This window comes from Protopterus annectens, chromosome 2.part0 (assembly GCF_019279795.1).
Source record: "Protopterus annectens isolate FY-2018-M chromosome 2.part0, PAN1.0, whole genome shotgun sequence".
NCBI classification, from domain to species: domain Eukaryota; kingdom Metazoa; phylum Chordata; order Ceratodontiformes; family Protopteridae; genus Protopterus; species Protopterus annectens.
Genome location: NC_056728.1, coordinates 1248477108 through 1248494223, shown reverse-complemented (window position 1 = coordinate 1248494223; position 17116 = coordinate 1248477108).

Here is a 17116-nt window from a genome sequence, read left to right as displayed (position 1 = left end):
CACATTCAGTTGCTGCCTGATTTTTATCTCCATCTGGTTTGACTTCCATTCCTGCTTGACGCCAATATGCTTCTGCTATATTAAGAAGCGACGTCATCTTAGATTTATTCTCCTCATGTTTCAAAACTTTCACTACATTTGGGTCTTATGAGGTTAGCAGATATGAATGCAGTCCCATGATTGCAGATCTATACATGTAATCAGTTTCAAGGAGGCCCATCCCTCCTTCAGAATGAGGAATCTACAGTCTTGTTATGCATTGATTTTTATAAATCATTTGGTGAGCATGAAGCATCCTTCTTGTTTTCCTATCTAATGTATCCAACACATTTTGGGGCCAGTCAATCACTCCAAAACTGTAAGTTAGGACTGAAAGAGCAAATTGGTTTATAGCTTGGATTTTGTTTCTAGATGCCAACGCTGTTTTCAGGATTACTTTAAGTCTTCTAAAGTATTCCTTACTAAGTTTTATTTGCATTTGTTCGTGTTTTATTGCTGATCCTTCATCAATGCCCAAATATTTATACACTCCCTCTTGCTCAAGTTCTTTTATAACACATCCTTGTCCCAAACTGATGTTTTCTGGGTGCTGCAGTTTTCCTACTTTAAAGGTTGTTTTTGCACATTTATCCAAACCAAATGACATTCTTATATCATCTGAAAAAGTTTTGACAACTTGCAGTTGTACTTTCAGTTCCTCATCAGATGAGCTATACAGTTTTAAATCATCGACAAAGAGAAGATGAGAAGTCTTTACACTTTGTGGTTTTTTAGGAGCCATATTATAGCCGTGGCCTAAGCTGTTAAGTAGACAGCTTAATAGGTTCAGGGCAAGGCAGAATAGCAGTGGTGACAGTTACAGTGGAATATCCCCTTTGAAATTTTATCCCTGGGATAATAATTTGTCCTTTATCATGGCTTAATTGCAAAGTGGTCTGCCACTGTTTCATGGTCACTGTAATGTAATCAATCAGTGTAGGGTGTATCTTATACATTTTAAGCACTCTATTATCTATGAACTTAGGATACTTTCAAATGCTTTTTTGTAGTCAGCTCATGCCATACTTAAATTCTTCCCCTTTTTACAGTTCTCTGCTATCACTTTCATTAACAACAGATGATCCTTTTGTTCCATATGACCTTCTTTTACTCCCCTTTTTTTCTATTACCATAATTGAGTTTTCTTCTAAATGACTAAACTCTGTCAGCATCAATTCCTGTGTATAGTTTATACATCATCAGAAGGCAAGTTATTGGTCTATCATTTTTAGGGTAGCTTGTAGTTTCACTCTTAAGTAGGAACATTGTTTTTCCCTGTTGTTAGCCAGGTTGCTGTCTGTTTGGGGTGCGCATATAAATAATTCTTACTCCTGGCTAAATCTTCGTCCAAAGATACTTCTAGCCAAAAGTTAGGTACTGCATCTAGGCCTGGGGCTTTCCAATTAGAGGCTTTTCTTAACTTTGTTTCAATCTCTCTGGCTGTTATTTCATCCCATTTCATATCCTGTACCTTTAAACTTCTTATTCTTTCTTTTACTTCTTCTATCCATTTAGCATCTTTGTTATGTTCCACAGGATCTTCATAGATACATCTCCAAAATATATCTATTTCTTCTTTTTATTTTGTAGTCTTTCAATTCCTTTTACCTTGTTGACCAGTTCTCTATAAAACTTTTTTGGGTCATCAATAAATTACTTATTTTCTACATTTTCTTTATATTTACCTGCGTATATTCTAAGTTTTTCAGGCTGTACTGATATTTTTAGTTTGTTATTTGTGATAATGCATGATAGATCCTGGTCTGTTCTAGCACTGCACATTGCTTTTACCATGTATATCTTTCTTAGTATTTTTGTTGCTGTGTTCCCCCTTCTATATTCTTCTAACAGTGACACTTCTTGTCGTAATTGCTTTAAAGTTTTCTGTATTCAATGCTTCTATGATGATATTCGATTTCTCCCCTTCCTTTCCCTCACTACCCTGTGATCTTGTGGTAGAACTTTATCAGTTATTAATTTAGCCGCACAGTAATATATCCTGTTTACTTCTATTATATTGCATGGATCTTTATGGACAGTCCTAATTACTGTGATCATTTGTTTTATCAAACTTCTGACTTTTTGGGTTTTATTGACGTTCTGCAGTTTATTTCTTTCATTGATCTTAATATGTCTGTTTGTGTCTATTAAATCAAGCAACTCTCCTCTTAGCTCATTGTCTTCTAAACTGAGGGCACATTTTTTTGTTTTAGATTTCCTGTAGGCATTCTATCCAAAGTTCTATAGCATCTTCTTGTGGCACATTATCTTCAATTTCATCCTGTGCCAAACGTTGCTCTGTCATATGAGAACTCACTGGCCTATCACTCCTCAACAATGGCTGCATCAAAGTTTCCACGGTTTCCTGTTCCTTCCCTTGCTGTCCATCTTCAAGTGAACATTTATACTGATTTCCTGTGGAAGGCTCCAAAATATCTTCATATGGCACCTGACTAATTGCTTCCCATTCCATTAGTTTCCCCTTAATTTGAAGTTCCATTGCTCTGTCCTGTTGTGGTGCTTTCTGAATTAGATTTTGTGCACTGAATAATTCAATTCGCAGGTACTCCATAATCTCAGTTTCTATTTCTTTAATTTCTCCATTACTAATCTCCTTTTCTACTTTTCACTCTTTGTTTTCTTATTTTTTGTATTGTAAAGTTCTCCTTGTCTGGATTCCTTTGCCTGTATTTCTCTTCAAATATCTTTGGTGCTGCTCTTTTTGTATTGGTTAGTTTTGCTTTCTCCTTTGCATAAATATTATACCATATTAAATTTCTTTTTTTTCCCCATGCCTATATTTCTTCTTCAGATGTCTCCTGATCTTCCTGCTTCTCCTTACTTTGGGGACTCACTCCATCATGCTATGATGTAACCTGTTAGACCTTCTACACCAAATCGTTCACTTCACAGGCAATCCATAACTTCAATTTCTATTTTTTTAACTTCTACTTTATTAATCTTGTTTTCTACATTCTCTCTTTGTGATATTATTTTTTTCTTGTGAAATTTTCCATATCTGGATGCCTTTGCCTGTATTTCTCTTTGAATATCTTTGGGGCTGCCTTCTTTATATTGATTAATTTGGCTTTCTCCTGTGCATAAATATTGCACCATATCAAATCTCTCTTACCCGCGGTGATGGTGCTGTGGTAGTGTTGTCGCCTCACAGCAAGACGTCCCATTCGATTCTCAGCTAGAGCGTCTTCTGTGGAGACATGTGTGAATGGGCGTGCCTTCGTTGAAGGTTGTGTGTTAGGGCCAGCAACTCAGCATGTAAAAATCAACTGCCAATCATTAGCGGACCGGAGTTGCACTGTGGCGACCCCTAACCGGGAAAAGCCGAAAGACACAAAAAAAATCAAATCTCTCTTTCGTTCCCATGTCCATATTTCGTTTTATAATTTTCAAAAATCTCTAGGTTTTGTTGTTTATATTTTTGCACTTCCTCAGATGCTCCTTTTTCCAAACAGATCAAAGTTCCTTGATCTATATACTGTTTTTCACAGATATGTTGTATTAATGAATACAAAGTTTTATTTGAATCTTCTGACAGTTTTTCTTGTGGAAGTATTTTTCTTTCCTCTATTAATAATTTTATATATACTGTGTCTGGAAATTCTGGGCTTTTTGCATAATAGTAACAATACATAATTTCTTTCTTTAGTCCTAACTTACATACATTAACTAATGAATCTTTTGAGTAAGAAGAATATCCTGAGGTAGCTCCAACTGGGACCCCCACATTCATACATCTATTTACACTATTCATGAACACGATGACAGTCCTTAACATTTCAGCAGTTACCTAACTTTCTAAATACATTGTCACATAACTACAAGCAGCAGATATTATCTTCTATCTTCTAGACATGAAAACTGACAGCCACTGGAACTCATTTTCAAAGTAAAAACATGCAAGAAACAATCATTCAAAGACTGAAGAGAACCCATATTTAAGTACTACTTTAGTGCATTGACCAAAGCAACACATCTGACAGCATAACAAGCAGCACATCTGACAGCATGCAAAATCTAACCAGCCAGACTAAGCTGGCATATAACAGGTAACACTGAACCTGGCACCTTGTCTAGCCTTATCATGCAGTCTTAGCTGAGATGTAGCAGTTAACAATGAAGTCAAAGTCAGTTGATCAGTTTTGGGGTATTGAAGTGAGTGATGACTTTCAGATTAGAAATAATAAAAAAAAATATTTTTACTAAAAGATTACTTAAATATACTTGGCACTGAATATGTTCCATTACAGATATTGTGTGAAAAGCACATACCTATGTGTTTATGTCAAGCACCATTTATCTGACTCCTTTATAAGCAAATCCAGTGTTCAAAATGGGGATTTAAAACCTGAATGTTGAAAAATAAATATTTCAAATTTACATGACTAGTTACTAATGTATTTTTCTCCAAGAAGGCTATTCACTGCATCCATCTTCTTCATACTGCTCTCACCTGCTGCATGTGCTGTTTCTAAGGACACACTACCTTGGTGAGACTTGTTCTTCATGTCACATCATATAATCCCTTTACTGAGAGGTATTGTGACCTCAGAGTCAGCATATGTAGTAAGAGCAATTGTGTTAGCACAGTTCACATGCAAAAATAAATCAATTTATATTACATTTCTTTTGTCTATAGGCATGATTTCATCTATTTAGGGCTACATATATAGATTGTGTTGATTTCTGCATCATTAAAAAATTCCAAATCTCAGCACGGCTATATTAATTTAATTTAGAAGATATCAAATCTGTACTGGGATCTGATATGCTTGCCATCACAACATGAAGCAGAGAATATTGAAGTTGACATCCAATGGAACTTTTAAATTATTTGTATTAGTTAGGGTGGCCACAGTGGTGCAGCGGTTAGCATTGTCGCCTCACAGAAAGAGGCTCTCTGGTTCGATCCTCAGCTGGGGTACCTTCTGTGAGGAGTCTGCATGTCCTCCCTGTGGATGCTTGGGTTTCCTCCGGGTGCTCCAGTTTCCTCCCACATCCCAAAGACATGCTGTAGGTGGATTGTTCACTCTAAATTGGCCCTAGGTGTGTGTATGTGTGTGTGTGTGTGTGTGTGTGTGTGTGTGTGTGTGTGTGTGTGTGTGCCTTCCATGGAAGGTTGGGCACCGGGCTGGCAACTTGACACTGTAAAACTCTACTGCCAATCATGAGAAGACAGGTGATCCGCTGTGGTGACCCCTAACCAGGAAAAGCCGAAAGAAGAAGTTATACTATTCAAGACATCAAAAAAAAGTATTCCATACACCAACTATTCTCTGTGATGACAAATTACCAGTAGTGCCATTCTATCAGAAACTCTTTTTTAATTCAAGATGCTTTACTGCAAACATTTGCAAACCAACATATTCTAACACAAATGGTTCTTGAAAACATAATTCATCAACCTTTAGTCCATTTTCAATACATTCCATGAAGTTTTTTAAAAACTTAAATTGCACGTGATAGTCTAACCATCAGGTAAACATGTTGGCATATTTTCTTTTCTCACATAATTCTTTACGTAACCTTTCCAGAACCATTGCTTTCATATTCAAACCACATGGTGGAACAAAAATACCAACAAGCTTTATAACAAAAGGAAAAGAATTTTCACCAAAAGTAAGGAGAGTAATTCTTAGAATGTTAGACCCCTTGTCACCAAAATAGAAAAAAAATCGAACAAAACCAAGTCTGAGGCTGAAATAGCTACTGAAGCCGAAGACAATCACAAGGAGATTTTGAGTTATGTTAGTAATCTCAAAAGCTCGACACAGCAATGCAGTGAGCTGATTGTACATGATGTTGCCTTCAATGATCCAACTGGCTGATAAATTTAGCTCTAACTTTATTCCTCTCTCCCCTGTGTCTGTCCCTCACGATATAACTGAAACTGACTCACATCCAGCTATTACACAAAACCAAGTCTTAAAAGTGCTATCAAAAGCTACAAATACTGCACTGATAGGTCCTGCCAATATCCCTGGATGCACCTTAAACAGTATAAGCATGATTTACCCCAGCCCTAAGAACATTGTTCAGTCTCAGCCTCCATACAGGTTTTGTAAAACATCAATGGCGAACAGCTACAGATATTCGCCTGCATAAGGGAGGACCATCCACACTCCCAGGCAATTACACACCAATAAGTCTGACCAGCCTCATATGAAAGGCCATGGAAAGACTTATCATGAAATTAATGAAACCTCCAAACATTGGACCTGCCTCTCAGGACAGGTCATAGTTACTCAACCTAATGGATTTTTTTAAAAGGTCACCAAAGCAATGGATAAAGGCAAAATGGTACACACTACAAACTTCAACCTGGCCAAAGCTTTTGACACAATTCCCTATACAGGTATAGTAGAAGAGCTAAATAAACTAGGAATAATCCCCTTTGTTACCCACTGGATTTCCAACTGGCTCATAGATAGGATGCAGATAATAAAAATAGGGAAAGGTACGTCCACAAACATACCAGTCACCAGTGTTTCCCCCCAGATTTCTGTGCTGGAGCCTCTACTGTTTAGCATCTACTTTTCTGAAGTTGCAGAACTCTGCAGATTAGGAGCAGCCATTGATTCCCCAAATGACTTAGCCTTGCTGTAGGATGGTTTGTCCCATATAAATAACTGGTGCCAACTCATGGACTGAAATTAAATAAATGATTGGGTATTTTATAAGTGAGTATAATGTTTGCAACTGGGAGTGTGCCAGTATGGTTTGTGATGTAAAATGCTTGCAACTAGGATTGTGTTGGTGTGGTTTGTTTTCATTTATATAAATGTATGATTGCTTACGTCGTAAGTGATGGTTTAATAAAAATGTTTCTTGTTTAAAAAAAGGGGACAGGAATTGAATAATGTATGTAATGTTGCTTAGATTAGATGATATATAGCAATATATGTGACGTATAACATTTGGTAATATTAATTTGTTAATACAGTTAAATTACTTTTGTGTAAATGCAACTCCACCTATGTCACAAGTAAAAATTCAATACAGGTGTTTAAAAAAATGCATTATTGTATCCTTTAGGAAGTCATCTACCCCAGGGAACTGCCACATTAACAATACACCTCTAAGAGTTGACCCAGTTGTTTGGGATTTGGGAATTTATATGGACAGTGACCTAACATTTGTCCAACATATGTCCTTCAATATTGCACAGCTTATAAACAAAGAGATTGTATCTAGATCTAGGGATGTCATTGTCCCCCTTTACTCAGCCCTCATTAGGCCATTCATTGAATAAGAAGCCCCCTTTGGCATGCATCTGTCCAGGCACATGCAACAGGTGAAATGCCCACAGAGATACCTTGCTAAAAGGATACAAGGCCTAAACAACATGTCTTGCATGGACCAAATCAAAACCCTATCATGATATTCAGTATCCTACAGACTACTTAGAGATGATCTGTGTGTGGCATACAAGGCATCCTCCGACCCATTACTGATAGATTTACTGCACAATGGCATCAGAGATACTAGGTCTATGGACCTAAACCTTTGAAACATCAACAAAACAGTTTGGAGGGACAGGTATATCTTGCAGTGGATACTGCTGTTATGGCACAGACTCCCCATCCCATATAAAACAAAGTTCATCCCTGTCTGTATTCAAGTGCAACTTAAATCTATGGATGGAAAACAGAAACATTACCCCAGGACTGCCCACTGTACTGGACAGAGGCAGTACCAAAATGCTTTATCCTATGCACGGATTTCCTCAAATCACCTATGGTATGATCCCAGTTATTCTCATTAGGGGTAATATATAATTATTCTCTATGGGATGGGTAGGCCAATCTATAACCAAATGGGATAGTTTATTTCAAGCAGAAAAAGGAAAACTGACTAGGTTTAAAATGGCCCATAGCAACAGCTAGGTTAGTATTTATCCATGAGCCAATGAACCTATTAGTTTACCTGCACTAAATAGCAGACTGATAGATTGATAGGTTGATAGTTCTTTATAATAGCTCATTCTCCTTAGTTCTTATAGACTGGCCTAATGATTGATATCTTTCAATACCTCTAGTATAACCCCTTTCTCAAAACTTTTCTTAAAAACAGCAGTTGTAAAGCTACTGTTAGAGAGGATTTTAAGGTCTTAATATCATAATTACTTAGCACACGTTTAAACTATTTATCACATTGCCTACACTATCACAATTTAGTTTCAGTTACAGGCCAAAGTTTTATAATTATTTAATGCCAAAGACAAAAGAAAGTGTGATTCAAATAGCCTATTTTTTATCTGGAATGTAACATTTGTTATTCTCTCCCTGCAAATATAATATATGTGATCTACTTGCCTATCAATTATGTATCGATATACAGTACTTCAATAAATTGTTCTCAGAAACATTGATATTCCTTTCTGCTAGCTTGTTTAAACATAATCATAATGCTTATGTTATCATAACTGTTTAATATTGCTCTATTTGTTTGTATTTGTTTTTGTTATTTTTATTATTAATTTCCTTTTTCCTCGTGTAAATTAAGAAGGTTGTGGTTTGTGGCCTACTGGGAGATGTACAATGGAAATTTTAACATAGGTGAGGTTCAAGGAAGAGTGGTTATGAGATAACCATTGATGGAAATGTGACCAAAGAGAAATAATCAATTATGTATGCGGTGTAGGTGCATTTAAGTTCAGAAGGTTTGGGATAAGGTTCTTGAGGTTAGGAGGACACTATGTGGCAGGGAAAGGGGAAAATCATGGGTCTTTTCTTTTTGTGGGGCAGATTTAGAGGAAGACAATGGCTGATGGAAGTTTTAATGGTATCAGCAGGCGTGAAGAGGATGATTGTACAGGCATGGGAAAAGGATGAATTAAATCATGGGGATGCAAGGAAATGGCAAACTGGACAGGAATGGCTTGGTTAAGTTCTGGAAAAATGGGAGCATTAAAAGAAATGGCACAAAGATGGAAGGTTGATACAAAGGGGACAAAGTGATGAATATAAAAAAGCAAGAGGTAAATGTAGTATTGGATGAAAAGAAATAGAAGGTAATCGTAAGTACAGATGGAAACATGAAATTGAAAGAGAAGGCCATTGAGGAATACTAAAACAGATAGGTATAAATGACGTGAGTAGTACACAGTGAGAGAAAACATGCCTTCATTTACTAGGGCAATGTCAGTGGCACAGCAGGTAGCACACTCACCTTTGATGTAGAAGGCTGTTTGTTTTATTTCCACACCAAGTAGATTAATTGCTGGCACTGCAGTGCAGCATAAAGGGGGGGGGGTGCTGCACTCCTGAGTGTGTTGTCCTTCAGCTGAGATATTAAACTGAAGTTCCATCTGCTTGAGTTGGTGGTAGCTCAGGTGGATATAAAAGATCCCACATTATCTGTCAAAAAGAGTAGGGAATGTTCCATGATGTCAAATATTATTAGACATAGTATGAAAAGAAAGTAGTGTATGGATAAAGCAAATACCTTTTAATACAGAAGGCTTAATCAACATGATGGCTAAAGGTAATTTATTTATTTAATTACTAAAGATATAGCAATATTAAAGATACTCTAATCATAAAAAGCATGTTAAAGTGTGGTTCATTTGAGCAATGCAGATTTATCAATTGAGGCCCTTATATTACTACAACAGATTACCTTCTACAATTACCTTATAATGGAGCCTACAGGATATATCAACATGGACTAGTATTTAAAAAGGTGATATGAGAAGAAGGGCTGAAAAAAGCAACCTGCTCTATAAAGTTTAATCAATTATTATAATTATTATTATTATTATTTTTTTTTTTGCTTGCAATGTAAGATTAAATATTTTTATATTTGTAAAACTTGCTAAAATGTTTTTGGGGATTGCTGTGATTGCTGGAGATTTATGTTGGCTATAGGAGACTTGGTTCATAAATTTTTCTAAGTGTCCCATCCTCATATATTTTAAAAGGGATGTTCAAAATGTTTACAATTTCATTTGGGCAGGGTGGATTTCACTCACAATAGTTTTTTTTTTTTTTTTACTGGTATATGCTCTACTGACATCTAAAAACCTTTCTAATACAAACTTAGTAAATTTGCTGTTGCTGGGGGTGAAGAAATATATTACAAAAACATGGAAACCAACTATTCCTGTTACTACTGATAATCTTATCAGATGTCAAATAAATTAGCTTCATTGCAGTTTGCTTGAAAGGATCCTGTCTTGTTAAAAAAGGAGGAATAGATCCATTGGACTATATTTATAATTGTCAGTTATGCAACCTTTGAATACTAGCTACATGAGCTGTATTGGCTAATGTTTTCTTGTATTGGGATTAAAATATGTTTTTGTTTTTGACTGTTCAAATTGTTGACATCATTTTGTGAATATGTATTTTTATTTTTCTGTATGTTTTTCTGGCAAGAAAGATTTATACATTAAAATATTTATATGAGTAAAATACTTTAGTATACTTCAATTTTTATACAATTTACATTTTTTGTATTAAAAAGTGAATATAAGTCTTAGGGGGGTGACTATCAGGGGTCTAGCTTTGAATATTGTCAACTTTTCTGACTGTTAAACATTAGTTGAGTGATTTTATTTCATTTTCTTGTATTTTAAGATTAAGGGCAACTAAATCGTCAATAATTGAAATTTGATTTAAGTTTTATGGAAGCTAGCATAGTTGTATTTGTCTGTCGTTAAGCAACAATGTTTGAATTATACAGGCATGTGATGCATATTTTTGTATTTAATCTGGTGACTAATTTACTGTTTTTGTCCTGATAAAGTCTTAACACCTTGGACAGAAGCACATTTTATAATATGAGTGACATTGTATGTAGTGCCATTTTATTTGTTTTTAGTTTGTTTAAGGGGTAACATTTCATATAATCAAACACAGCAGTTGCTTGTATATAAATTACTTTGCGAAGATAGGCCCCAACTATTTTGTATGCAGTGAGAAATGAAGAGAGGGAGACCTGACAGGAAAGGAAAAGTAGGAAAGAGGGAGGGCAGTTTACAGGGGCAGAGCAATATACAGACAACTGATAAACAATGATTAATTTATGTACACTACAAAATGGAGTCAGGGCTGGACAGAGGCAAACAGTGTAAGACAAATAGTGATGGGAGTGTTGGACAATACAACTTTATGAGGTGTGACACAAGATATAAGGTGTAAATCAGGCTAGTGACAATATACCAGGCTGGGGGTAATGTGGGATGAAAGCCACAACATTTCACCTACTATACCTGACAGTAACGTCACACACACACACACACACACACACACACACACACACACACACACACACACACACACACACACACACACACACACACACACATATCCGTCTATTTAATTATACTTATATTTGGAAATATAGACTATGAAACCCATTGACAAGCACATCAGCAAAAGAAAAAACACTTCAATAAAAACATGCACCAAACAGCTCCAACCTTGGAACATAGCTGTTTCCAGAAAGAAATATAACAATTATCCTTTTGTGATCATGAAATTTGAAGTACTGTCTATTAACACATTACAATTTCTCAAACATACCACACCAGACTACTCAAAAAACAACTTCTATTCACAATTGTACATACATCCAAACAAACCACACATCCAGTGCTTTGCAGGGGGGCTTTATCCTGCACAATCTTCTTGCTTCACACTCCTTTACTTATGTCTACTAACTCAATGGTAGCAAAACCAACACCAAAGGCAAATACCTAGAACTAGGTTACAGTAAACTATAGTTAAGTATATAGCAATTCTATGTACTTTGATTTTGATCCATACTGACACCTCTTCTAACTATCACAAACTGTGTCACACGCATACCTATACCCCTACCCCCTAACACAGAGACACCCAAGCACACAGATAGACAGACAGATAGAGAAATAGCTAGGTGGAGAGATAAATAGACAGATAGATAGACTCACAGTAATATATCTTAGCTGTGCATGTGTGTGTGTGTGTGTGTGTGTGTGTGTGTGTGTGTGTGTGTGTGTGCGCATGCAAGTGTGTTTGTGTATATATGGTATGGGATGCTTTTAAGTACTAGAGACTGACAACTAAAAACAGTAATGTATCAAACGTTCAGTCTGAGTCCATGCTAGAAAGGGCTTGGTAGTACCAAGCTCAGTAGTACAACTTTTAAAAGGAGAAAAAGAGTGTTGCTAATTATGAATACCCTGCAATACACACACACACACATATATAAATGTATATATATATATATATATATATATATATATATATATATATATATATATATATATATATAGTTGTAATTGAAAAGGTAGAACCAAATATGGTAAGAAGGTTTTTGTGAGTGTAACAAAAAAGAATGCACAAACGAGTGGATTCTCATTTGAGTGAATCAGATATGGTTGAATTTATTTTCTATAGTGTAGGTAAGCAGGGTTGTGCAGGAAAATTAATGTTTGAAAGAAAAAGTGGTAGCTGTGAAGATGTGCAAGACAGCTTTATAGCAGTTGATGTGTTTGTGCAGGTGTTTCCAGGTTAGAATTCGAGTAAGGGTTAGGTAAGGGGATAGAGTGTGCAGGTGTTTCCAGGTTAGAATTCAAGTAAGGGTTAGGTAAGGGGATAGAGTCAGTGTTATGATCTTGCACACTTCTTGGTATCTGCTTAATCAGACAAAATATGTAGACTAAACAAATGTTGACAAAACCAAAGTTTGATGAAAGTAATTACTTCTCTATATCTATATCTACATCTATCTATCAATATGGCTACAGCTACTTTTGTTGACATCTGTTAAGTCAACACAATTTAATCAACTATACAGGTGGTCAATACTTGAAGACAAAAGTAGCAGATCAGATGATTCTTGGGATTGGAGAATTTGCCCTTTTCCCAAGAATTACATGATCTAGGAGTTAGAATATATAATTAGCAGGGTTGTGGGGATGCAACGTGGTTTGCCCCCCTGCATAAAACAGTGTTTTCTTTTTAGTTCTGTTTAAATATTTTTGTATATGGTGAGATTGATGCTAGACACATGCGTAGTAGCACACTGATGTGAAGAATGTTGATCATTTGGTGTAGACATTATTTACATTGACAAGTGTGCCATTTGATAAAGATAAGTTTATTTATATATATATATATATATATATATATATATATATATATATATATACATATATATATAGATATATGTACATATACCTATACATATATCAATAACCTCCAAACAATAAAACCAGAGTAAACTGTAAACCAAACACAACAAATATCCTGATTCCCTGCCAAGTCTAACTATACATATTTAATGATTAAGTGATTTTGTTCCCCAGTAACTAGAGCTTCATCAGACTCAAACATCACATCCTGCCTCCTTATATAACATACGTTCATTATGTAACCTATACATTAACAAATATAATAAGACACATTTAATTAATATTGTTGAAACATTTAAGAATAGTGAAAAATTACAAAACAGTAAATCTAAAAAAGAATACAAATCCTGCCTATTAATAAAAAAAAGTTTATAGAAATCAACACGGTGTGAACAGGATAAGAAAAATATTCATGTAATAAACTATTTTCCTTGAATGATATTCTAAAATTAACTTTTTAAAAAATATGCAAAATGAATAAGACCATTGTATTAGAAATATTAAAGATTGATGCCATAATCTGTATTACAATTTGTTGTTAATATTATAAACATACAAAGGGGAAATACTACTCTGAAACTGATTAAAAACACAATGCAGTAACAGCCTTCATTGTCTAATAAATAAATAAATAATGAAAACCATATGATAAATACATTACATACAGTGACAATAAATTAATTATACAGAATATGGAATTTAGGGAAAGCAATGCTTGTGGAGAGGAATGAATGTTATCATTTTATACAGCTATATTTAAATTCTTGCATTTATTTTATTTATGTATTTGTTTAACATTTGTTGATTGGGAAAGTCCATCTAGGACAGAGCCTATTTTCAGTGTAGGCCTGGGGAGAAACTCTCCAGATGCATGTCTTTGGAATGTGGGAGGAAACCAGCACAAAAGCAGGGAGGACATACAGACTCCACAGAAAAGGCACCCCAGCAGAGAATCGAACCAGAGAACCTCTTGCTGTGAGGTGACAACATTAACAGCTGCACCACTGCACCACCGTTCTCTGTTTAATTGCTGCATAGTAACTATTTACTTGTTTTTGAGCCATATAAAATGGCAGAAAAATTCTGACTGAGTTTTTTTTTTTTAAACAAGAAACATCTTTATTAAATTATCATGTATGACATAGGCAAGTACATATCTATATAAATGAAAACAAACCATACTGACACAATTTTAGTTTCAAATATTATAAATGGCAAACCATTTTAACACAATCTGTGTTCCATTTTCTAGTAATTGCTTTTTTGTCAGCCAACATAATTAGACGCAGCAAGACCTTACTATGTCTAGGCAATTCTGATTCTGTATCATAGCTAAAAAGTAACTTCCTTAGTTACACCAGTTTGATCACCCAGTATCTCTGTGAGCAGTCTGCAGGGAATCTTTAAAGTCTGTAAACTCATTACACTCCCAGAAAATATGTTCCCAATTACCTGTTTCTTCTCCATTACACCTCTAACAGTTGCTGTCTACCTGAGGAAAAAAATTCTTTGGAGTCTACTTGGGGTATAAAAATATCTATGTAAACACTTCCAAGCAAAGATCTTAAATCTTCTAGACTGTGTTGCACATTTGGGAGACAGATATATATATATATATATATATATATATATATATATATATATATATATATATCCCATTGTTTCTTTGTGAATTGTTTATCCAAGTCCTCTTCCCAGTCCTTTTTAACCTCCTCTGACTGATTCTTATAACAATCATGTAATATTTTATATGCTCTACTAATTATTCCTATTTTGACAGCAGCTTCTCTTCTAGATTCTACTAAAATGTCTACCAGTGCTGGTATTTCACTTGGCATCTCCCTATTTCTTTTTCTTTGCCTAAACTCTGATATCAGTCCTTGATAGGGAAAGCAATCTCTAGCCTGCAGTCCAAATAAGTTCTTGGTCTCTTCCCGTTCTGTTGCTTTTCCCTCTCTAATTATTTGCTCCCAGTACCATGGTTCTTTTGCCAGTTTTCTCCAATAAATTCCAGCCCCATCTTGCCTACTGTCTGTATCCCTAATTGCAGTCATCCCTATTATCAGAATCTCCTTTCTCCATTCCCGTGTTGGCTTAGTTCTTAGAATACTTTATGAATTTCTCTATGGTTATTGTTATTCTATTTAAGGATATACATCCAAAATCCCAGTCTCTCCTTGTTTCTTGAGCTTTACCCCTGTTTCATCATCATCCCTTTCTACTTTAAATTATAGGTTTCTGCTTTTGTTATGTACAGGAGCCTTAACTGTGTAGCTATGAAATACTCCTTCAAATCGGGTAATCCCAAACCGCCTTATTCACTTGGAAGAATCAACTAATCTCACTTGACTCTTGGCATCTTCTTATCCCAGATAAAATCCTTCAGCTCTTTATTAATTGCTACTCACAGCTTCTCCTCTAGTTGATAAAATATGCCTGACCTGTGTATAAAACTAAAGGGAAAAAAAATGAACTGCTTGTATCTTGCTATCCACATCCATATAACAGAGCTTCCAATTTCTCAATTTTTGTATTATCTTTTAATTCTTGTTGAGGTTTTGTTCTCAGTTCCAGTTGTGTTTTTGTTAAATACATATTCGTCATTCAGTCATTATATTTCATAATGACTGTACTTTGCATACTTTATGTTAAAATAGAATTCATGGAAAACGTGGTTCTTTGGCACAGAGGTGTAAGCCATGATTGCTATCCAGACAACTCATGTTTGAAAAGCAGCTTGGATGCTGGAAGAGTGGGAGATTGGAGGATAATACTGATTGGTGTTTACTGACTCTCCCTTCCAGATGGTAGAGAGCTGGTGATCCCAGACAGGCCAACTCACACCAATGCAAGTGTAGCATGTAACTAGTGCCCCAGGTGAGGATACGAATGCTTGGCAATCCCAAGTCAGTAATAGTAATGCTGATGAACATGTGCATGTGAGAGCATGCACACATGAGGGGAAGGCATAAGACACTCCTGTAGTGACACAAGTGCACAAGGCAGCCATAAATGCAAGGTTAGGGCCAAAACTAAAACACCCACATAGCTGGGATACCAGCAAGGCATAAATACTCTTTATAACGTTTATTGCATATTATTCAAAACATGCAGTCCTTTCAGATATCATATAATTCTCACACATTTGTGTATTTATATAAAAATTCTTTAAATTACCACATATTTATTTATCCGTTTGTTAATGGGGTTAGTCCTCCTAGGCTAGTAGCCTCTTTTCAGGGGAGACCTGCCATGGTATCGATACTACTAGGGAAAATTTGGCAAGGGCGTCAGAGAACTTCCCCTACTCTTTTCATTAGGCACCAAGGGATCTTTTATATACACCTGAGCTGTCACCAACTCAGGCAGATGTGGCCTTTGGTTAAATCTCAATTATAGGTAAAAGTCTGCATGCATATTTGCTGTGCTGCTCAGTCATGTACCTGAGAACACAACTACCTGCACAGAAATGCTGCTCTATCATTTCAGATATATGCTGTATCATTTTGGATGTATGATCAGTGTTTACATTGCTACAAAGAGCCATCACACTGAGCATGCCTTGCTCTGCACAGAAATGCACAAGTTGGCTCCCTGGTTAAGGTGTTTGCCTTAAAGCTGCTGTGCTGCAGGATCTGCACTTCAGTTGTAACCACTGCATAATGTCGATGTGGAGCTTGAATTCTTTATTTTTTAATCTGTTTTGCCCTAGCTAGTATTCCACTTTCTTCACACAAGTACGTGGGTTAATTAGGCACTTAAAAACTGGCAGTTGGGATGCAAGATTAAGGCAATAAGCTATTAATAATCTACTTCCGCAATAAAGGGTTTGATTCCCTCAACCTCTGGCAATGAAAAAGAAGTACAGGCTATTTGGAAACAGATTCTCAGATTAATTATATGTAGTCAAGTGAACTGAGACAAGAGTGGAGGAGG